At 43.7% G+C, this 25,103-nt stretch overlaps 1 protein-coding gene across 3 annotated transcripts in view; it reads left to right on the forward strand.

Moving 5' to 3' along the window:
- Nucleotides 1-25,103, forward strand: part of umad1 (UBAP1-MVB12-associated (UMA) domain containing 1) — a 152,891-nt gene that overhangs the window by 121,821 nt on the left and 5,967 nt on the right. The gene's annotated exons all lie outside the window — the stretch shown is intronic.

Raw genomic sequence — 25,103 nt, forward strand, 5'->3', positions numbered from 1 at the left:
TGATGAGAGCACAAATGCTTTCACCTTGAGAGAGGATGATAGCAGTTATGTGCACCATGGAGTCAATGCCAGCTGCCTCAGTAATCCTGGTAATATGTTGGAGCACACTTTGCTGGCCTGACTTGAAAGCCCACATCCCCCTTTAAGCACTAGTATCTGTAGTCATGAGGATAGCAGGCACATTGCATGACACCAAGCAGGGCTTGCATGGCAACAAGCATGTCTCTCGTGACCTCAGACTGAGCTTCCACTTCAACACTTAGATTTGTGGCTTCTCCCTATGCTTGCAAGGAAGCTGAGGCATCAGCTACCAGGCACTGCATAACTGTTGGGCCCTCAAGTATGTCATGGAGTTGGCCATCACTCCCATGCTGGAAAAGATGGGCATTAAGCTATGCATGAAAACCTATGTGAAGTTGGTGCTAAACTCTTTCATGCTCTTTCACTATGACAATAGGCTCTGTGCAAGGCCTGCCAAAACATCAAGGATCTAAGTGTGCCTGCCTTCCAGCATTCTCCTGTACCTTCCCCACAAATGTCCTCATCTGAGTTCTCTGCAACAGAACACACCACCTTACCCTCCAGTGAGCTGGCACATGAACCGTCCTTTCTCCCAGGCCTGACCACAACCTGTTTGTACACATTGACTCACCATGTGTGATCTGAATGTGTACACCCCACTAAAGTTTGCGCAGTGCCAATATCTGAACTGGTGGCTGTCACTGTCAGATCGGGTGATGGTGCTTCTTGAACAGAGGCCTGGTGAAGCTCTCATCTTTCATGATGAATTGGCTGGCCAGGTGGCATTTCTTGCATATCTTGCATATCTAAAAGCAACAACATAGCAGAGACTTTGAACAAGTATTTTGTATCTATCTTTGTTGTAGAAGACATAAAAAGCATCTCAAGATACTTTATGAAAATAAAAGCATCTGAAAGAACATTGCAAACCATTTCAAAATGGCCGTCACAAAAAGTGCAATCATATTCAAATTTTTCACATAGTTCATGTCACACCCTGAGGTGCTTCAATACAATCAAGGAACATTACAGACATTTTAAAATGATAATAACAGACAATCAGACAGTGCAATGGTATTTAAGTTGTCCACATAGATCATGTTGCACTCTGAGGTGCTTCAGTGCAATTGTGATACATGCAATACTCATTACATACATTCAATGTGAGTCATACAGCCCAAGAGGTCTATACAATTCCCAGCCTCAGTGCACTGTGGCTGAAAGATCTTAAACAGTCATCTTTCCCCATTGCACTTTTGTGGTGGCTGCCTTAAGCTTTAGTGCGTCCCTCAGCAAGTAGTCTCCAAGTAGTTGGACCATGCCGTATTGCCTGTTCATTGGGGAAAAATTTATGCAGCGAAACACCTTTAACCACAAGTCCATCAGGCAGTGGTCAGCACGTAACGTCCTAGAGGCCCTGTGGGAAAAAATGTGCCAGTCTGCAACACTCAGTCGGGGACAATCCTTTCTTTGCACTGGGAGACCAACAAGTTGCGGGCAGACCAAAGAGCGTCTTTCGCCAAGTTGATGATCCTCCAGCTACAGTTGTTTGTCTCAGTCTGTGTCCCTGGGAACAGCCCGTAGAGCACAGAGTCTTGTATCACGGAGCTGCTCGGAATGAACCTTGACAAAAACAACTGCATCTCTCTCCAGACCTTCTTTGCAAAGTGCATTCCACAAGGTGGTGGACAACGGTCTCTTTCCCACCACAGCCACCTCAAGGGCAACATGTGGAGGGGATAAGACTCCTGACATGTAGGAAGGATCTGACTGGGAGGGCCTTTTTCACCACCAGCCAAGCTGCATCTTGGCGTTTGTTGGAAAGTTCTGACGATGAGGCATTCTGCCAAATGTCTTTGACAGTCTTATCAGGGAATCATCCGACAGGATCCACCATCCCTTTTTTCCCACAGGGCCTCTAGGACGTTACGTGCTGACCACTGCCTGATGGACTTGTGGTTAAAGGTGTTTCGCTGCATAAATTTTTCCCCAATGAACAGGCAATACGGCATGGTCCAACTACTTGGAGCGTTCCACAGCAGCATGGTCAGACCCATCCTTCACAACACCAGGGACAGGTAGAACCTCAGCACGTAGTGAGACTTTGTGTTTGCATACCAAGGATCTACGCACGCTCGACGCAGCCACACTGAAATGTAACCATCAGGAGGAGGGGGATGTTGGGCATGATTTTCCCCCCTTTATCTAGAGCTTTGTACATCATATCCCTTTGAATATGCTCTATTTTCGACCTCCAGATAAAGCGGAAGATGGCTCGGGGATCGCCACAGCGCAGGAGTGACAAAATGGTCCAGACCTGCGCCATGTACAGCAACACCGAGACTGCCTCACACCTGATGACCAGGTTCTTAGCCGCAATGGAGAGGGACCGTCGCTCCCACATGCCCAGTTTTCTTACCACCATAGCCACTTGCTCCTTTCAGTTTCTAACAAATGCTCTGATCCCTTCGAACCATATCCCCAGCACCTTCAGGCAGCCTGACCTGATGGTGAAGGGGGCAAAGGATTGATCAGCCCAGTTCCTAAAGAACATGGCCTGGCTCTTGCCACGATTAACTTTGGCTCCCGAGGCAAGATCGACCTAGTTGCAGATGTTAATCAGTCTGTGTACTGACAGTGGATCCAAGTAGAAGATGGTGACATCATGCATGTACAGGGAGGCTTTGACCTGAGTGCCTCCACTGCCTGGGATCATCATACCTCCTGTGCCTGGATCCTTCCTGATGGACTCAGCAAAGGGTTCTATGCAACACATGAACAGGACAGGGGAGAGAGGGCAGCCTTGCCTGACTACAGATTTAATTGGAAAGCTTTCTGATTCCCACCCATTGAATGAAACTGCGCTACAGATGTTTGTGTAGAGCAGTTGGATCCAGTTGCAGATTCCCTCCCCAAACCCCATTTTATCAACGGAAAATTCTGTTGGATAATTTTGTTAGCCTTTTTTGAGGATGTAGCAAGCAGGGTAGACAAAGAGAAAAACCAGGTAGATGATGCGTATTTCGATTGCCAAAAAGTATTTGATAAGGTGTGAATAAAAGAGTACTGCACAAGATAAAAGCTCATGGTGTTGGAGGTAATATTTTAGCATGGATAGAGGATTGGCTAACTAACAGGAAACAGAGATGGGATAAATGGGTCATTTTCAGGTTGGCAAGCCGTAACTAGTGGAGTGGCACAGGGATCAGTGCTGGGCCTCAACTATTTACAATCGTGGATGAAGGATGCGTGTCTATTGTAGCCAAATTTGCTGACTATGTAAAGATAGGTAGAAAAGTGGGGAGGATACAAAGGACTAACTATTCTGGCCCTGTGGAGGCAGGGTGGAAGGCGGGAGCGGGTCTGTAAAATTACAGGTAGCCGTGTTGGTGGGGGGGGGGATGGTTTTATAAAGCAAAGAGGGGGCAGCAAGCAGGGATGGTGGCCCCAGTGATTTTCCTGGAGGGGTTTTCCCACCAGCTCTCAGTCCTCGGTTATTTTAAAGATTTTTTTTGCCTACTTTCTGTAGGCTGCAGGATTCCTACCTGCCTCAGCAGCGACTATGGCTTCTGGTGGTGTTGCTGAGCTGCATAATGATTCACTATGTAAGAGAAGCTTTGCTGGACAGTGCTCATCATGACTAGGTATTTGTAAATGAGCCAGATAATGGACAATAAATCAAAGTCATTGCACTCCTTGGAGTTAGGTCCCTAGAATGACTAAGATCAGGGATCAAATTATGTTAAAGAACAAGAGCAAAATTTCTGCATTTAAACAGGCTAAATTCAAAGAGATTAGAGAAAATTTAAAACAAATGCAGTACCTAAAGATGTTTGTCAGAATTTCAGTAGAGGACAGGTGAAACCACTTTAAGAGAACAATGCTGGGCTTGCAGGATAAACATGTGTCTAAGATCAACAAGCTCTGATGAAAGAAGTGTGCCACTTAATGGGCCAACAGATAAAAGTAAAATGTACCTGTACAAATCCTATATGAAAAATGGAGAAGGGCTCCCTCGGATGCATATAGGGTATGCCACAGACTTTTACAGCGAAGGCAAAAGCAAAAGGACACATGCACCAAAGTTATCAAGCGGAGGTTTGAGAGTCATTAAGTGGGGGAGGGGAAAACATTGCATTGTTTTACTGGACTATTGGGCATAAGTGCAGCAGAGCCATTGGGAAAAGTTCAACAGGGCCATTGGGCTGAAGTGAAACATGACTGATTTAATTCTGTGGATCAGAAAAATTAGGTGAGAGTAGGATTGATAAATTATTTCTGTGGATCAGATGGACAGCAAAGTTTTTTAAAAAGCACTTGCCCTTACTTACCTTTACTAAGATGTCTGACATGATCCAGCACATGCATTAGTGCAGAGTCACCTGGGAGTGCCTGGTAGAAATTGCAGTTAAGTGTTCACCTAGCCAAATTAGCAGCCATTGCTTGGTCATATAACTTTATGGAGAACACTACCTAACCACAAAATACCAATTGGATATGTCAACCATTTTTGAGTACCTATCATTGCTCCCATGGGTCAGAGGATATGCTCGAATACTACAGCTAAAGTGTGAAAGGAAGTGAGTGTGAAGTTTTCAGGGTTCGTGTGCTCTCGATTTCACTATATTCTTAACATATTTCCTATAGTGGTGGTTCTGGTGAGTTAGTGGGTTCACGGTGTTTGTCATGTAGAGCGCACAACATAAGGTTAATTGACTCACAATGAATAAGTCAAATTCCATTTTTTAACATGGGGCAGAATTTTACATTCCCCTGCTCGTGGGTTTGCAGACGGAGATGCCTGTAAAATTCCTGCCACTCGCACCTGATCTGTCTGCAATTATGTGTGGGGTGGGCGAGGCCTAGAATAGCCTGCCTGACCTCGTCCCATTTGAGCCCTTAATTGGCTAACAATTGGCCACTTAAGGGCGACTCCCTGCCTGGCCTCAATTTTGACACTGGTGGGAGGAGTTCAGGGGTAGGGGGAAGCCTGGCAGGTCTTGGGGGAGTTGGATGCAGGGGACACCTCCGTTAAGGGCCCCGTTTCTACATTGGGTGTTGCCCCTCAAGCTCTGCCAGCCGTGCATGCTCCCTCCCACCCTGGACTCTTCGTCAAACCCCTCCCTTCCCCACTGGGCCTCACCACCATTCCCCTCCATGAAATCCCCACACACTTACCTGGATCTGGACTGCAAGACTTAGAATCTGGGAACTGCTTGTATTCCCAGTCCTGGCCACTGATGCTGCTGAGACCACAGAGTTGCAAGTGCTAATTAGAGATTTTAGATTCTCTTTCAAAAGTGGAGACCATTTAGGGATGAAATTGGTTGATGCTGATAGCAGTCATTGCAAACTGACTAATTTTCTTTTCCATTGTCGATATTTTGATCAGAATTCTCCAATGATCTCTTAGTTCATGAATTGAGCCTAAAATGTTGTTTCATTATTTAAGCAGGGAGGAAAGGATTAATCTGGTAACTACAGACCCATCAGTTTAACATCAGCTGTAGAGAAATTATTGGAATCTATCATCAGGGAAGTGGTGACTGAGCACTTAAACAAGTATGAGCTGACCAGAAAATTGGAGGTAATCTCATGTCATGGGTTGGTAGTTGGTTGGAAGGTTAAAGACGCAAAGCAGGAATAAAGGATACATCCTTTGATTATCGGGATGTGATAAATATTGTTATGCACTACACACAATAAATACACTTAAATATTTTGATTGGTAAATATATTTAATTTTAACTGTGACAAAGGAACTTAAATTGCTTTGTGGAATAAATATTTTGTGAACAAGCAAATGAAGAAATTCATATTGACCGCAATATTCTCTGTGAAAAAACAAATTGAGTAAGCTTCATTGTGAAATCCAAAGGACGGGATTTTCCACACCTGCCCGCCGCCAGGATCTTCCGGCCCCACCGCAAGTCAATGGACTTCTGGCTGGGCCACCGCCTCGCCCCCGGCAGGTCCTGCTTGTGACGGGGCTGGAAAATCCCAGCCATGATGTTTCTGGCTAAGTTTTAGTGCAGTGATATGCTATTAAACAGTTAAATGCCATGATCTCCACTACTACAAAAATAAGGTCAGGATGCAATAGTTACTGGTTTGTTGCTGTTGATAGGACAGTAACTTTTTACATTGTGGGCTGGTGGTGTTGCTGTTTTATGACCTCACAAAGGGAAGAAATTACTTTTTAAATTCTCTATTTTGCGATGAAAGCATAGACAAGAAATACTTTTAGATCAAGTAATTTTAAACCATATTTCATTTTACTAAATAAAATCCCATTGGAGCTTGCATTACCCTCAGTGCTGAGATAAATAACACGTGTATTTTCTCCACAGTTTTAAAAAAATATATTTTTTCTTGCTGTCTTTGAGTCACCTTTTCCTCCCCAGTATTTCCTGGCCAAGAGTGTGGAATAGATATTTTGTGAACAAGCAAATGAAGAAATTCATATTGGCCGCAATATTCTCTGTGAAAAAACAAATGGAGTAAGCTTCATTGTGAAATCCAAAGGGCAATCCAAAGTCAATTTCCACCCCAAATTCAATTGAAGATTTATTGGTATCACAAGATATTGGGACAAACTTCTGGTCTCCAGATTGTCGGAGACCGGACATACGACTGACGATTTCAACTCTTTCTTGGACTCGAACTCAAGTTCTGTCGAAGGGTCATGAGGACTCGAAACGTCAATAAAGAAAAAAAAAACCGCCGATGCTGCCAGACCTGCTGAGTTTTTCCAGGTAATTCTGTTTTTGTTTTTGTGATGGGCTTTGAGACCCTGTGGAAGTCCTGATGCGCAGACCTACATGGGAATTGTCTGGGAAGTTTAAACTTCTGATGGGCAATTACCTTCCTCCCTGCGGCCCTTCACGAATGTCCTCAACTCCCTGCTAGAGTCAGAGACTTTGGACACATCATAGGACTTAACTGGATAGTTACCCAGACTAAAACCTACACTAGCATCTGAGTAACTCCACAATTGCACCCCCCCCCCCCCCCTCCCCCGCCGTCCCACCCCAGCACCTCCCTGACTAGACCAGAATACCTCCTCCAGCCGGACCAGGCTACCCCTTGACCACTCGACTACCCCTCCTGATCAGGCTCCCAACAACACACTTGACCAGCTCTGATTGCCCCTCCTGACCCGACTATCCACTCGCCCACCTTACCACCTCACTGCCCTGACCCACCCTATCCTCTCACCTATCTGCCCTACCTCTTACCCACCTACCCCCTACCCATAAAACTACCCGCTCTACCCACCTCACTCATCCTACCCCCTACCTATTCACTCATTCATCCATTCACTCACATTCAAAGACTGGACCTTTAAACTTACCATATGGCAGCTAGTGTCATAAAAAGGCGGTGTGTCTGGCCTTCCCTCAACTCTCCTCCATTCTGACAGTGTTCTCCAAGGAAAGCTGCGCTGTGCATTTCAGCCTGGATCAGTAGACCTTGGAAGAAATGTGCAGAAGCTTCGAGTCAGGGGAGTTGGCAAGCGCTGCAGCAATCATTGTCACTGTTCAGTAGATATGGGCCGTTTACTTGCTTTCAGTGGAACATGATAAGAACCCATTAAAATGGCATGTTTCTGTGCCCAGCTTTTGATACAGGACGATAGTGGTAACCTTTTTAAAATTACGTTTCAAATCTTTTTGTCTGGGAAGAAGGTAGACATATCTTTAAATGCACTTTTAAATATCATTGGGTAGAGTTTCCGATTTGGGCACTATAACCAATCTGGGTGCAAAGTCTGCTTGAAATTGCCCTGTTTTTCTGAAATTAAGTTATGGCTCTAACTTTCACTCAAGCTCATTTATATAATCACAAATATAAAATCTTCCATTATCCTCCACAATCGGCAGCTTGTAAAACATGGGGCAGAATTTTATGGTCCTGTGCCAGCAGGTTTGCAGGCTAGGAGGGTCCATAAAATCTCTGGATGATCTTCCCACTGCCCTCCTGCCCGCCCATACCTGTCTGTAACTTTACATGGTCAGGGTGCGAGGCCTAGGTGGGCTGCCTGCCCTTGCCCCAATTGAGCAATTGCTTCCCACCCAGTCTCAATTTTGAGGCTGGTGGAGGGAGTTGAGAGGCAGGGGCGAAGCTTGACAGGTCACTCTGCAAGGGAGATGGTAGAGGCACCTCCCTCAAGGGTCCCCTTTCCACATCGGTTGTTTTTCACCCACCCACTCCCATCCAAGGTCCGCCCCCTGTGGGTGCTCCCTTCCCCTGGGCGATCTATCTCGCCTCCCCTCCCCATTAGACCCCAACCCCCATTCCGCCTCCCGCTCTAACCTGGGCTTTGGGACTTAGAGTCTGAGGATTGCTTGCTTTCCCAGTTCTGGTCAGTGCTGCAACTGATGCTGCAGGGACTACAGACTACAGGCTAATCAGATTGTACCCTGCCAACTCTTTGGGTGATGGGCCAGAAAGTCCTGCCATCTGAAAAATTTTGCCCCTAGTTTTTTTTTCCTGTGCATTTTAACAACATTCATTATAGTGATAACCTGCTGCAACTTTGTTAACACAACTGAAAATGGGTGTATCATAAAAAATAAGTTTTTAAGAAGAGTCTAATAAGAGTCCAGTTCCCTACTGGTGAGTTAAAGTTAAAATGGCTCAGAGAAACTGGATATTAGTGGGTGACAGTCTTGAAAATGTACATTGAAGTTCCATATTTTGCTGAGGTGAAGAAAGTCTTGCCAGTAATGTGCAGAAATCCTGTTTAGGTGAATTACTAGTCTTGCCTTCATAATACCCATGGCTCTGCTTGAGTCATGATATCCAGGGCTTCTTGGTCTGCTAGGATGAGGGCTATGATGTTGCATCCAAATCCCCTCAAGGTCCGAGTTCTCTCTCATAATGTACGGTCCTGTCCTGCCAAAAGAGAGGCTGAGTGTGAACAGTTGAGAAGGTAAAGAGATTTTAAAAATTTGCTCATGGTGGGTTAGCGTCACTGGCAAGGCCAGCATTTATTGCCCAGCCCTAATTGCCCTTGAAAAAGTGGTGGTAAGCTGCCTCCTTGAACCTTCACAGCCCATGTGGTGTAGGCACACTCACAGGACTACTAGGGAGAAAATTCCAGAATTTTGACCCAGCAGCAATGAAGGAACAGTGATGTATTTCCAAGTCAGGATGGTATGTGGCTTGGAGGGGAATTTGTAGATGCTAGGACTCCAACCAGTGGAGAGTTTTCCCCTTATTCCTATTAACTTCAGTTTTTCTAGGGCTCTTTGATGTTATACTCAGTCAAATGTTGCTGTTGTGCCAAGGGCAGTCACCTACACCTCACCTCTTGAATTTATCTCTCTTGTCCATGGACAAAGGTGTCTGCTACACTTGTCCTTCCAGGTGGCAGAGATCATGTATTTGGAAGGTGCTGTCAAAGGAACCTTGCTACAAACTGTTGCCACTGCACACTCATCCAGGCAAGTGGGGAGTATACCATCAAACTCCCTACTTGTGTTTTGTAGTTGGTTGTCAGGCTATGGGGAGTCAGGAGTTGAGTTGCTCATCAGAATTCCCAGCCTCTGGTGTGCTCTTGTAGCCACAATATTTATGTGGTTGGTCCAATGAGGTTTCTGGTCAATAGTGACCAACCCCCCCACTTCCCCTACCACTTCAGGATATTGATAGCAGAGGATTTAGCAATAGCAACACCATTAAATATCAACAGGAGGTGGGGGGATTCTGTCTCATTGGAAATGGTTAAGCCTGGCACACTTGCTTGACGTAAATGTTACTTGCCACTTATCAGCCCAAGCCTGAATGTTGTCCAGGTTTTGTTGCAAGTGAGCATGCACATCTTCAGTACCTGAAGCATTGCAAATGGAAATAAACACTGCGCAATCATCAGTGAACATCCCCACTTCTGGCCTTATGTTGGAGGGAAAGTCATCGATGCAACAGCTGATGATTATTGGGCCTAGGACACTAACCTGAGGAACTTCTGCTGTGATGTCCTGGGACTGAGATGACTGACCTCCAACAACCATCTTCCTTTGTGCTAGATAATGACTCCAACCAGTGGAGAGTTTTCCCCCTGATTCTCATTGATTTCTATTTTGCTGGGGCTTCTTGATGTTACACTGAGTCAAATGCTGCCTTTGTGCCAGGGGCAGTCACCTTCACCTCTTGAATTCAGCTCTTTTGTCTGTGGACACAGATTGTATGAGGATCAAGGCTGTTATGAGGTCAGGAACCAAGAAGATCTGGCTGAGCCCAAACTGAGCACTGTTGAGCAGATTATTGGTAAATAAGGGCCACTTGCTAGCACTGTCGATGGAAGTCTCCATCACTTTGCTGATGATTGAGGGTAGCCTGATGAGACAGTAATTGGCCTGATTGGATTTGTCCTGTTTTTTGTGGCAGAACATACCTGGGTAATTTTCTGCTTTGCTGGGTCGGTGCCAGTGTTGTAACTGTACTGGTACAGCTTGGCTAGAGATGTGGTTTGTTGTGGAGCAAAATACCTTTTGCTGTATCTAGTGCTCTCAGGCTTGTCGCGGTGATGTGGAGAATAAGAAAGATGGAATGAGGATAAGGCAGTGATGAATATAAAGCATATGTGTGTAATGTGAAGTAAAGAAGGATTGCTTGGCTAAATTAGTTGTTGTACAATTACTAGGATATTAGAAGAGTATGGTGTTAATGTGTGGTGTGAAGAGAGTAAAGGAAAAGATGAGCATTCTTGGAATGAGAAAGAGAAGTGCTATAGTGTGGCCTTGTGATTTTATGATTCCCCTGGAAGTACATGTGTGCTACCTTATCATGTGGGTGTGATTTCTGCACTACTGAAATTTGTCTTAAGATGTGTGAAAGAAGTTTGCTTGAAGAAGTGAGTTCATCTCCTCCCCCATGGGCAACCAACAGCAGTGTGAAGAAACCCCAATATTATAATGACAGGATTCTCAAAGTTCCAGAGGTTGTGGATTGTTCCCTTGTGACTTAGTGTTCCTTATACAATGCCACTGCATATATTAATAGAAAATGAATAAACTCTTTACATTTAGCTCATTGGCATCCGTCAGCATTGGATTATGCATATCAGCGCTTATTCTATGTGTATTGGCACAAAAAGATAAAGGTCACCAGACCTCTGAACTCCATTTTGTTTTAAAGGCAAGTGTCCATTTCGAATTTATACTCCATAAGTCCATGTTGTGTGAACGTGACACTCTTGGGTTATCAGCATAATTTTTCAGAACCATGAGTCATGACAATTATATGGACACCAGCTGAGCAAGGGCACAAGTTCACCAAGGTAATTAATGACCACCTCCTTGACATGTTGAAGTAGCACTTCAGGTACTGGGATAGATCTTGGACATCCCAGCAAAGGGTTCAAGGATTGTCATTGTATACTATATGATGCACAGCTTTGCCTATCAGAGAGCATTATCATGGAGACCACAGAGGAGAAAGCCATGGGTGCATCAAGGGGATCACAAAGAGTATTAAGAAGAGCCTCAAGAGATTGCAGGTCAGAACCCCATTAAAACCATTTAGAAAGTTTTAAATTTGCAAACAGGGCCATTGCATTAACTATTCTATTTACATTTTCCTATGCACAAATAGACTACTTACAGTATGTTAAATATCTACCAGGTAACCATAAATATTACATTCTCACCACCTGCCCATAAGCTCGCAAACCTTTGCAAGAAGACTAGTTAGAACTTCAATGCAACAATATTCTAAAGCCAAACCATGGTGTATGCATGCTTCTAATGTTTGATTCCATTAGTACTTCCCCTTGGTGACTGTGTATGACATTCTTAAATTGGTATCAAGCTGCTTCTAAATGCTACCTTGGTGGCAGGAGTATATGAAGTGGCTGACTGCTTTGTATGCATGCAAGCCTAATAGTATTAAAGTGGCTTTCTTCTCTCAGCAGCTGAGACCTATGAGGAAAGCCTATATGCTTTCTGCCTTAAACACAGGCACCAGAGGGCAATTGATGGTGTGGTTTAAGGGTGCTGTTGTTATGAAAGGCAATATTATCACCCATAGCCATTCCGACTATGCTTCAACAAAGCTACATTTCAGTTCTAAAGCCATGGTGAGATTGGAAAACCCCTGCCTCTTGGTTCTATCTCATCAACTCCAAACCCTGTCAAAGCTGGAAGAAATCACCTGTTATAATTGGAACACTAGTCTCTAGGGCAGCTGCCTGAGCATCAGTGAAAGAAGTATCAAATGTCCTTTAAGACCCTCGGGCACACAAGGTTCTGCTGCAGGTATCCCTGACTTGCAATGTGATGAATTTAATGTGCAAGACTGTGCACATGTGGCTAGTGGATTCCTTTGCTTGAGTCATCACTTGTAGCGCACTTATTAGCATGGTCACCAATCACTGACCCAGCTCAGAAAGCATTCTTCTCATATCCTTTGAAGTCCAGCTCCTTGGTTCACGAATCAAGGTGGGGCACAAATTAGCCATCTAGATGGCAGCTTTCCCCTCCTCAGTCACCACCAGCTGCTTCTGCTCACTCGTCGTCCAGTCTTGTGCCCTGTTCTAGTGTCTGAATCCCTTAGGATGGACTCACACAAGTTGATGTTTTAGAGGTTTGGACCCATGGTGATGCAATGAAATGTTAGCATGCCTGGATCTACTAGAACCTGCCTCCTATTGCACACCTAAGGAAAAAAAGAGGCTCACTCTTTACAATTACATTTTTTGTAATCTTTACATGTAGCTTTCTTTAAGAAGAGCAACATGGTAAAGAGCTTCAGTATATACTGTGCTGCCAATAAATTGATAAAAGAGTGAGATGATGAGGAAAATCAGCAGAAGATTATCACAAACATTGAACTAGTTCCAGTTACTTCTCATATTCTTTACCCTACTTTCCTAGAATTTCCAGGGTTTATTGCCCCTTCATGGCTCAAGGTTAAAAGTTAGGGGTTGCTCCTCATATGTGTGTGTTCGCGCCCTCTCATTGTGGCATATCTTCTCCTACAACTAGTGTAAGAAATTCCAATTGTGAGATGTCGTACAGTAATATCCAATATCAGTATGCAGCTCATAGAGGAATAATGATCAAAGTATTCATCCTTCAAATACATTATATTTTTTCCTGAATGTATGTGACTGAAGAAACAGTTACAAGTGAAATGTGCATCATTGCTATGCATAGTAAGAAGTCAAAGGAGTTCACACCAGTGTAAGGGGCAGGTAGTTGAAGATGTGCTTACTCCATTGTGTTGATGGAAATTCATAATAGCTGCCCTATCTTGGATGACCAAGTAAGGTCATTAGATTTATTTTTACTCTGCTTCTAATGCACTGTGTGGCAAAGATATTATCCACTTTCGTGGCATTTTCCCTGGGATGCTCTTCTTGGTGTCCTGTGGAGTTCATTGCTGGAAGGGGTCCTCTCTCCTTTGCCTCACCTCCTCCAGAAAATTCCTATGTCCCCATCAATACAAACAGTGCAATCTCTTCCCACCTGCACTTCTTAAAGAAAAATGTATCTTTGGTTACAAACTTTTTATCTTCCAAATCATGATATCTGCACCTTTAACCTGGACAGTATTTAAAATTCTGCAGTGACATTTGATTTCCTGCCCGCCAGTAGTGCTTTTCCTATGTGAAACTGACACAAAGTATTAGAATGAGGCTGACCCAGGAAATACACAATTATATAGAAGTTACAGCACAGAACTAGTCCAAGTGGCCCATGCTGGTGGTTATGTTCCACACAAGCCTCCTTCCAACCTACATCTAACTTACCTGCGTATTTTTAAAAACTGTTTATGGGATGTGGGTGTCACTGGTTGGGCCAGCATTTATTGCCCTTCCCTAATTGCCCTTGAGAAGGTGGCAGTGAGCTGCCTTCTTGAACTGCTGCAGTCCATTTGGTGTCGGTACACCCAGAGTGCTGTTAGGACAGGATACCCATCTATTCATCTCTTCCTCATGTACACTGCATACCGGGTGACTCACTTCCTATTGGGCTTCCTCCTGATCCGAAAATCGATCTGTTATCTCTACAACTTCTAATCCTGTTTACAAAAAAAATTTGGCTAACTCCTTGAAGTAGTTAATCAATGCAACTCTATAAATCTCTGCTTCTGGCCTGTTTCATTAAACCATTCTTGTCGCTTTTCTGTGAAACCTGCCTATTTTAGTCACAGGATTTCAACAATATACATGAAGCCTACATTCTCCTCAAACACATACCATGTGACATTTTAATGGCAGCCCAGTAGTAGGAGTATGACAGGAGTGGGCACAAATAAGAAAGCAATCTTGCAGCATAACATATCTATGCCAGACACCCCATTAAAATGACCCATGTTGAAAAGAAAGAGGGCAGACTCAAGATGCCAGCACTGAACATGGTGACATCAGTCCCAGAGCCATTTTATAAGTTTGTACATACAAAGCCAGTGTCACTGTAATAGCCTTGTTTTGAGATTGGGCATCCTCGCTTCCTTCTTCCACAGGGGAGTTACCTAGTTTGTCTTGTTTACCAGCTTTAGCTTGGTAAATATCCCTAAAAGCAGTTTCCGGGGATACTGGATTTAAATAATTGTTAGCTACATACAGAAGTAACTGCCTGGTGTACACAAACCTGAGCAAATCATACAAAATGTGTTTTGAGCGTAGCTTGGTTCCACCCTCCAAGGTTGTCAAGTAGAAAACCAGAATGGTTTGTCCTCAATATTTGTCTGCATTTAAGATGGGGAATTGACATTAACTGCAGCTGTTTTTTAAACTGTTGTGTGTATTTTTGTTGAGGTGTAGGAACTTTTATTAAGCTGAAACAGGATTAATAGGGTGCATCAAGAGAAAAAATACTGATTTAGAACACAACTTAAACTTCTTTGACGTCGCATGATTTCTTTTGAAATGAGAGGTTTCTAAGGCAGGAGAAGAATTGATGGGCATGCATGGTAAATGAGGTCAAGTAGTAGGTAACCATGGGCATGGAAAAATATATTTGTATTTGGCATGACTTTGATATTTTTACTTAGATTTTATTGGAATTGACTTCCTGGCTGCAACCCTAGTGCAACAGGAAATTCTTCAACCTCAGTTGTCTTTTTCAAGGCCTGTGACCTTTCTCTTCCATTTGGTGCCTGATGACACAATTTTTTCTGAGAGCTACAAATTTGTCTTTGAGCCAATCATGTTGGAGAAATTTGGGTATGTGTAATAAATTTGCCTATAATTGACTGACATAAGTAGTGTTTTCTGCTACGTGGTAAAACCAGGCATACATACATAACGGGCCTGAACTTCCTCGGAGTGGCAATCAGCATCGGATTGCCACTCCATGCCTAATTTATTGGGTTAATTTTTTTTAATCTTTTCTCGCCCAACCTTCCAAATCAGGCCGGGGGAGATCAATGCAGTGCAACGCGTGCCTGGGGCCTAGCATTCATACAGCTGAGTCAAAGGGAAGAAGGCCATGTCCCCTTTTTTATGGCACTAACTGCCACAAAACCCGTAAGTTTAAAGGTCCGTTGAAATTTAAAGGCCCTTGACAGGTCAGGGAGAAAGTAAGTGTCTACGGTAAGTGGATAGAATATGGGGGGTGGGGGGGCGGTGATGATCGGAGGTCAGGGGTGGTGGAGATTAGAAGCTGAGGGTTGGGGGGGAGATAGGAGGTCAAGAGGGGCGGAGGGAAGATAGGGGGTCAAGTGGGTGTCAGGCCTAGGATCGGACATGGTGCACATGGTGGGGGGATTCCTGTGGGGGGGATCTGGGTGGGGTAGTCTGGATTGGTTTGTTAGTTGGTCTGAGTCTGTACAATAGTTACCCAGGAGTTAGAAGGATTAAAACCTCTTCTAACTTTTTCTAGATAACTATTGGTGTAACCCAGTCGGAACCATCTGAAGTTTCAGATTAAAATTGCATTTTTGGATGGTTCCTGTGTAGCGCAATTGCCCAGGGCAAGTTTTCACTTCTGGGCAATTGCCGTGCAAACCTTACCTGGGAACTCCCGAAGAGGATCCCCCAAGCGTATCTTTGGCGTACCCCTCCATATGACATTGGGGAGCTCAGAAGTTATGCCCCAATCTATGACTAATGGATATTAATTAATTTCCTTGCTTAGCTATAACCTCACTGCCCCATTTGGGTTCCACCAGGGCCACTCAGCTCCTGACCTCTTTACAGCCTACTGAGTGGAGGTTGCACCATAGAAAATCTGCTCAGTCACCTGTAAGTTACCTCAGCTCCAGGACATCACTGCAGGAGTTTCTCAGGGTTATGTCCTGGGCCCAACCTTCTTAAACTGCTTCATCAATGACCTTCCTTCCATTGTAAGGTCAGAAGTGGGGATGTGCGCTGATGATTGCACGATGTTCAGCACCATTTGCATCTCCTCAGTTACTGAAGCAGTCCATGTCCAAATGCAGCAAGACCTGGACAATATCAAGGCTTGGGCTGACAAATGGCAAATAACATTCACGCCACACAAGTTCCAAGCAATGGCCATCTACAACTAATCATCGCTCACTGATGTTCAATGGCATTACCATCACTGAATCCCCCACTATCAACATCCAAGGGGTTACCATTAACCAGAAACTGAACGAGACCAGCCATATAAATACTGTGGCTACAAGAGCAGGTCAGAGACTAGGAATCCTGCAACGAGGAACTCACCTCCTGACTCCCCACAGCCTGTCCACCTTCTACAAGGCACATGTCAGGACTGTGATGGAATGCTCCCCACTTGCCAGGATGAGTGCAGCTCCCACAACACTCATGAAGCTTGACATCGTTCAGGACAAAGCATCCCGCTTGATCGGCATCACATCCGCAAACATTCACTCCCTCTACAACCGAAACACAGTCGCAGCAGTGTGCTCCATCTACAAGATGCACCGCAGGAATTCACCAAGGCTCCTTCAACAGCACCTTCCAAACCCACGACCACTACCATCTAGAAGGACGAGGGCAGCAGATAGATGGGAACACCACCACCTGGAAATTCCCCTCCACGTCACTCACCAATACTGACTTGGAAATATATTGCTGTTCCTTCACTGTCACTGAGTCAAAAGCCTGGAACTCCCTAACAGCACAGTGGGTGTATGTACACCACATGGATTGCAGCGGTTCAAGAAGACAGCTCACCACCACTTTCTCAAGAGCAACTAGGGATGGGCAATAATTGCTGGCCCAGCCAGCGATGCCCATATCCCATGAATGAATAAAAAAAAACATTATATATGTGAAAGTTGTTGTAGTAGTAGTAGTTGTTGTTTGAACAATGTCAGGGCAATATAGTTTGCTAAATAATAGCAATTGTCTGTCACATATTTTACCATTGAAGGTACCTTTCACAAAACCATTGACAGCAGTAATGAGCACAGCAGGTACTAATTGAGTATTCAGAGAAACATGTGCCCCACATACCAAATTTATAGCCAAGTGGTTATGGTACTGGGTTTATAACCCTGAGATCAAGAGTTCAAATCTCACAATGGCAAACTGTGAAACATGTAACTTCATCTGAAACAGATGGAAACAGGTTTGTACTCGAAAGAGTATCAAGAGTTCAAATCTCACAATGGCAAACCATGAAACAATGTAACTTCATCTGAAACAGATGGAAACGTGTTTGTACTCGAAAGAGTTACTATATGTTATAGGCTTGGCCTAAATAGCCAAGTGGTTATGGTACTGGGTTTATAACCCCAAGATCAAGAGTTCAAATCTCACAATGGCAAACTATGAAACAATGTAACTTCATCTGAAACAGATGGAAATGGGTTTGTACTCGAAAGAGTTACATCTTAACTTTGTGGGCACCGCGGGGACTGGGGTGTTTTGTTGACCCCTTTAATCACATTTTGATTTAAAGTTTGTAAGTTTCCTTTAAAACTTTGTTCTTGGTTTTACAGCTGACCTGAATTAGGGGCTGTGCCTGATTTTTCCCAATTTTGTTGATTTGGTTTTCATTTAAAAGATTATCAAAAGTTCAAATCTCACAATGGCAAACTATGAAACAATGTAACTTCATCTGAAACAGATGGAAAAGGGTTTGTACTCGAAAGAGTTACAAGGTTGAAAACTGTTACAGGTGACCAAGAATCAAAAGCTTGGCCTAAATAGCCAAGTGGTTATGGTACTGGGTTTGTAACCCCCAGATCAAGAGTTCAAATCTCACAATGGCAAACTATGAAACAATGTAACTTCATCTGAATAGGAACAGATGGAAACGTGTTTGTACTCAAAAGAGTTACAATAGATATAAGGGTGAAAAATAATGGACCAAATCTTCTGGTCTCCAAATCGTTGGAGAATGGATGTGCAATTGAATATGCTTATTGGGACCCTGTGGAAGTCCTGATGTGCAGATCAAAGTTTAAACTACTGATGGGTAATTCCCATGCTCCCCGAATCCTCTGCAAACGTGTCTGACTCTGAGCTAGAGTCAGAAATTTTGGATAATTCCACGGTACTTACCTGGGTTGCTGCCCAGGAAATGTTAGACAGATTAAAACCTAGTCTAAATCCACAACTGACCCCCCCGAATTCCCTCACTCTTGACTCCCTGAATCTCCCGCCCCCCCCCTTGACTCCTTGAATCCCCCACCTTGATTCCCCAAATCCCCCCACAATCCAACCCAACTACACCTATCAGCACCCCCCGACCAGACCCCACTCCAACCACAAGATCACATCCCCTGACCAGAACTGACTATCCCCCGACCACCCACCCGCCTAACCTCGAACACCCACCTACCCCTCCAGACCACCCTCCCGACTTCGCCCTTCCACCTTACCTGCCTTACCTACTCATTCACCCACTCACTCTACCCATTCACTGTACCCATTCACACACATTCAAAGACTGGACCTTTGAACCTACTCAACAGTGGCTAGTACTGTAAAAAGGGAGGCATGCCCTGTCTTCCCCCGACCCTACCCTACTCCGATGGAGTTCCCCGAGGGAAGCATAGCTGTGAAAGCCGGGGTTGGAAGACCCCAGAAGACGTGTAGTGGCACTGAGTTGGGGGAATTTTCAAGTACAGCGGCAATCTGACCATCACTGCTGCTGCTTGGAAGATCTGCGCCATGATTTCTTTTGGCTTCCAGATGGGTTTGTTTTAGTTCCTGAGAATTTTGTAGCAAACATCCTAAATTTTATTGATTTGTCCATATCCAGGTTTTAGTCTTCTGGTACTTATATTTCTATTAGAATGTGTTGGGACAATTTAACTTGGAGTGCTGGAACATCATAAGCTTTATTTGGTTCTCTTAAATGTTGCAAAAGCTTTCTTCCTTCAGTCAGAGTGCTTTAATGTGGTCCACATTTAAGATAAATATATGAGAAATTGTCCAACAAAACATAGCTTGTCTCTTCCCCCAGGTTGAAAAGCTGGATAATTGAAATTAACTAGACTCTACAAGGAGGTTGGCATTCTGTTGGACCCACTAAAACAACTTACCAATAAATAATCTATATAAAATTGTGCTTTTGTCACAAAACTATAATTTTCATAACATTATTGCGGTTTATTGTGAAGTAGGTTTATAGGTGTGAGTGTAGATTGTTCTGTCTGTATGATTTAATTAAGTTAGAGTCAGATAAACTGCAAGCTCGAAATTAACAAAAGAATTTAGGGCTAAAGGGCACTTGAAATGCTAATGAGCAAATATGATGAAGTCATAGCATGTAGGGTGTGAAGGAAATATGCATTTTTAAATAAGTGGAGTTGTTTGGGTTTCAAAGGGATGGTAGAATGTTTACCACTAACAAAATAAATAGGGAAAGATTATGTTTATTTTTCCCAAAAGGTACTGACTATATTGGCAACATAAAAGATTTTTATATTATGGGAAAAGTACTTTTCCAAATACACACAAAACAATAGAATTCACAGATTAAAGAGAGAGAAACATATATAAAGAAGGAAGGTGATGTTGTCGGGCCATATAAGAACTAAAGAGTGTGTGAAACATTGAAACAGAAAATAGGAGCAGGAGTAGGTCACTCGGCCCTTCAAACCTGCTCCCTCATTTAATATGAGCATGGCTGACCCTCTACCTCAACACTATACTCCTGCGCTCTCCCCATACCTCTTGGCACCTTTAGAATCCAGAAATCTTACCTAATTCCTTCTTAAATATATTCAATGACCTGGCCTCCACAGCCTTCTGTAGTAGAGAATTCCATAGGTTTACCCTTTAAGTGAAGAAGTTTCTCCTCATCTCAGTCCTAAATGGTCTACCTTTCAGCCATGTTTGCAAAAGTCTGCTGTATCTCATAACTAAAGTTGGAGAAAAGCCTTTGCAATTTCACTGTTGAGTGGGTGCTGTGGTAAATTTGCTGGCTGCTATTTAAATTCAAACTCTATTTTGGACTGTTAGCTTAAAAGGGGTATGCAGTTGGGAGTCAGGTTAATTAGGAACTTTGGGATTTGTTATAATAAGTAACTAATCTTATGTATGTGCTTGAAATCTTTTCTTTTGTCAATAAATGTTTTAATTTTGTTTTTAAAATCTCTAAAGATGTTAATAGACTCATTCCTTCTGAATTCAGTACGCAAACTTTCTTGTACTAAATACAAATTGCAGAACCGTTGTAACAATATGGCCATGTTTCCCTTGTGGATTTGGTCCACCTAGCACACATCACCTGCCACGTCATAGCACTTTAGTGAGTTGAGCTTCTGCCTCTATTAGAGAACATCCAAAGTTAATGTGAATACAATTATTCGTACTACTTTTACAATAATCTATTTCTGAAACTCTGGATATAAGGATCCTGCCTGGAACCTAAATTATACAGCCTGAAAGACATGCCAAGCTCTTTGACCTCACTTTGAACATGTAAAAGCACTATGTGAATGGTGACAGATAAAACTAAAACAAGAGTGGAAAATATTCCATTGAATCCCTGGTTTGTGCAACATACAAGGTTGGGAGTTTCAGGAGCTACTTGCTGCAGGACACCCAGCCTCTGACATGCTGTAGTGGCTGTCGCATTTATCTAGTAGAGTTTCTGGTCAGTGGTGGCCCCTAGGATGCTGATGGTGCATTGAATTATAAGGCGGTGGTGGTTAGGCTCTCTTCTTGCAGCTAGTCATTGCCTGGCACTTGTTAGTTGCAAATGTTACTTGCCATTATCAGCCCTAGCCTGGATGTTATCTAGGTTTTGCTCCAGGCAGACATGGACTACTTCAGTATCTGAGAAAATGTGAATGAAATTGAACACTCTCTAGGCATCAGTGAACATCCACACTTCTCACCTTATGATCGAGGGAAGGTCATTCATGAAGCAGTTAAAGATAGTCTGGACCAAGGACACAACCCTTAAGAACTCCTGCAGTATGTCCTGGGGCCAAGATTGTTAGCTTCCAGCAACCGCAACATCTTCCTTTTGTGCCAGGTATGACTCCAACACTTGTGACTTTTCCCCGATTCCCATTGACTTCAGTGTTCTTGGTGCCACACCTGATCAAATGCTGCTGTGATGTCAAGGGCAGTCAGTCTCACTTCATTTCTGGAATTCAGCTTGTGTCCAAGTTTGGACCAAGACTGCAATGTAGCCTGGAGCTGAATGTCCTGGCGGAACCTAAACTGAACATTGGTGAACAAGTTATTAGTGAACGAGCACCATTTGATAGGTTCTTTCCATCACTTTGCTGATGTTTGAGAGTTGGCTAATGTGATGCCCCTGTTCAAGAAGGCAGGGAGACAAAAGCAAGAAATTATAGGCCAGTCAGCCTAACTTCTGTGGTTGGGAAAATGCTGGAGTCCATTATTAAGGAAGAAATAGCAATAAATTTAGAAAAGCTTAACACAGTCAAAGAGACTCAACATGGTTTTGTGAAAGGGAAATCATGTTTGACAAATTTGCTAGAGTTCTTTGAGGATATAACAGGCCGAGTTAATAAAAGGGAACCAGTAGATGTAGTGTGCTTGGATTTCCAGAAGGCAAGGCATTTGATAAAGTGCCACATAAAAGGCTATTGCACAAGATAGGAGCTCGCGGTATTGGGGGTAATGTATTAGCATGGATTGAGGATTGGTTAACCCACAAAAGACAGAGTCGGGATTAATTGGTCTTTTTCAGGTTGGAAAGATGTAACTAGTGAAGTTACAAGGATCAGTCCTAGGGCCTGAATTATTTGCTATCTATATTAATGACTTGGAGGCGGGCGGCAGAGCGTAATGTATCCACATTTGCTGACAGTACAAATATAGGTGGAAGGCAATAGATGAAGACAAAGGAATCTGCATGGGATATTGATAGGTTGAGTGAGTGGGCAAAAAACATGGCAGCTGGAGTTTAATGTAGGAAAGTGTGTGGTCATGCACATTGCCTTTTCCTACCAGACTATTATTTAAATAGAGAGAGACTCCAAAAAAGAGCAGCACCGAGGGATCTGGGTGTTCTTCTGCATGAAATACAAAATGTTAGCATGCAGGTGCAGCAAGTAATTAAGAAGGCAAATGGAATTTTGGCCTGTATTGCTAGGGGTTGGAGTTTAAAAATAGGGAAGTCTTGTTACAACTGTACAAGGCCGCACCTGGGGTACTGTGTATGGTTTTGATCCCTGTATTTAAGAAAGGATATACTGGCATTGGAGGCAGTTCAAAAGAGATTCACTAGGCTGATTTTAAAAAATTCATTCACGGGATGTGAATGCTGTGCCAACATTTATTGCCAATCCTTAGTTGCTCTTGAGAAGGTGGTGGTGAGCTGCCTTCTTGAATCGCTGCAGTCCATGTGGAGTAGGTACACCCACAGTACTGTTAGGAAGGGAGTTCCAGGATTTTGACTGTGCAACAGTGAAGGAACAGTGAAATATTTCCAAGTCAGGATGGTGTGTGACTTGGAGGGGAATTTCCAGGTGGTGGCGTTCCCATCTATCTGCTGTCCTCGTCTTTCTAGACGGTAGTGATTGTGGGTTTAGAAGGTGCTGTCGAAGGAGCCTTGGTGAATTCCTGCAGTGCATCTTGTAGATGGTACACACTGCTGCTACTGTGCATCGGTGGTGGAGGGAGTGAATGTTTGTGGATGTGGTGCCAATCAAGTGGGCTGCTTTGTCCTGGGCGGTGTCCAACTTTTTGAATGTTGTGGGAGCTGCACTCATCCAGTCAAGTGGGGAGTATTCCATTGCACTTTTAGCTTCTACCTTGTAGATGGTGGACAGGCTTTAAGGAGTCAGGAGGTGAGTTACTCGTCACACAATTCCTAGCCTCCGACCTGCTCCTAGAGCCACAGTATTTATATGGCTAGTTCAGTTCCTGGTCAATGGCAACCCCCAGGATGTTGATTGTGGGGGATTCAGTGATGATTAAATGTCAAGGTGCGATGGTTAGATTCTCTCTTGTTGGAGATGGACATTGCCTGGAACTTGTGTGCCGAGAATGTTACTCACCACTTGTCAGTCCAAGCCTGTATATTGTTCAGATCTTGCCGAATTTGGACATGAACTGCTTCAGCATCTGAAGAGTCGTGAATGGTGCTGAACATTGTGCAATCATCAGCGAACATCCCCACTTCTGACCTTTATGATGGAAGGAAGGTCATTGATGAAGTAGTTGAAGATGGTTGGGCCGAGGACACTACCCTGAGGAAGAACTCCTGTAGTGACGTCCTGGAGCTGAGATGACTGACCTCCAACAACCATGATCATCTTCCTTTGTGCTAGGTATGAATCCAACCAGTGGAGAGCTTTCCCCCCTGATTCCCATTGACCCCAGTTTTGCTAGGGCTTCTTGATGCCACACTTTGTCAAATGCTGCCTTGATGTCAAGGGAAGTCACTCTCGCCTCACCTCGGGAGATCAGCTCTTTTGTGCATGTTTGAACCAAGGTTGTAATGTGGCCAGGTGCTGAGTGCCCCTGGCGGAACCCACTATGCGTCAGTGAGCAGGTTATTGCTAAGCAATTGCCGCTTGATAGCACTGTTGATGACCCCTTCCATTACTTTAATGATCGAGAGTAGATTAACGGGGCAGTAATTGGCTGGATTGGATTTGTCCCTTTTTGTAAATGGGACATACCTGGGCAACTTTCCACATAGCTGGGTAGATGCCAATGTTGTAGCTGTACTGGAGCAGCTTCGTTAGAGCCCTGGTCTGAAGGGGTTGACTTAGCAAGAACTGCTAAACAAGTTAGGTTTTATTTGTTAGAGTTTAGAAGAATGAGGGGCGATCGTATTGAAATGTACAAGTTTCTGAGGGGCTTGACAGGGTAGCTGTTGCGAAGATGTTTCCACCAGTGGAGGAATCTCAAACTAGGGGATATGGTTACAGAATAAGGGGACACTCATTTGAAACTGAGATGTGAAGGAATTTCTTCTCAGCGGGTAGTGTATGTCTGGAATTCTCTACCCCAGAGAGTTGTGGACGCTAGATCACTGAAAGTATTTAAAGAGTCTTTAGATTTTTGAAATATCGGGGAGTTGTGGGATTTGAGGAACTGGCATGAAAGAGGGGTTGAGGTCTGGGGCAGATCAGCCATAATCTTATTGAATGGTGGGGCAAGCTTGAGGGCCTGAATGGCCTGCTACTCCTATTTCTTATGTTCTTAAACATGATTTCCCCTTTAGAAATCCATGCTGGCTCTTCCTTATCAACCCATATTATTTTATGTGACTACTAATTTTATCCTGAATAATTGTTTCTAGAATCCTGTCCATCATTGAAGCTAAACTGACTGGTCTGTAATTGCACATTCTAACCTGAGCTTGCAATTACTTGCATAAGGCTGTTGCTTCTTTGTTGCAGCCATATAGCATTATCCTAGATGAAAGCTAGCACAAGAGAATTAGGATTTTCAACTATACAGCAATCGCCTTTGTATTTGCTTTCATGGCTATTTAATCCAGCCATTTCATATCATGACTTTCAATCAGCTAATAGTTGCAGACTTAGAACATATTAACTGTGGTGACAATGTCCATGGAAAGTTCACTATACCCCAAGCGCTATGCTGAGTTATAACAAGGAGCACACTGGCGCCCCACTCTTTGCTTTTAATGAAGTATAAATGCCTAAGAAGAAGGATAAATTAAAGCACATGTGTGACTCTGAGAATTTAAGTGACCTAGTGTTCCGATAGGGTAACCTTACCCCGA

The sequence above is a fragment of the Carcharodon carcharias genome, chromosome 3 (assembly GCF_017639515.1).
Source record: "Carcharodon carcharias isolate sCarCar2 chromosome 3, sCarCar2.pri, whole genome shotgun sequence".
Classification (NCBI taxonomy): Eukaryota; Metazoa; Chordata; class Chondrichthyes; order Lamniformes; family Lamnidae; genus Carcharodon; species Carcharodon carcharias.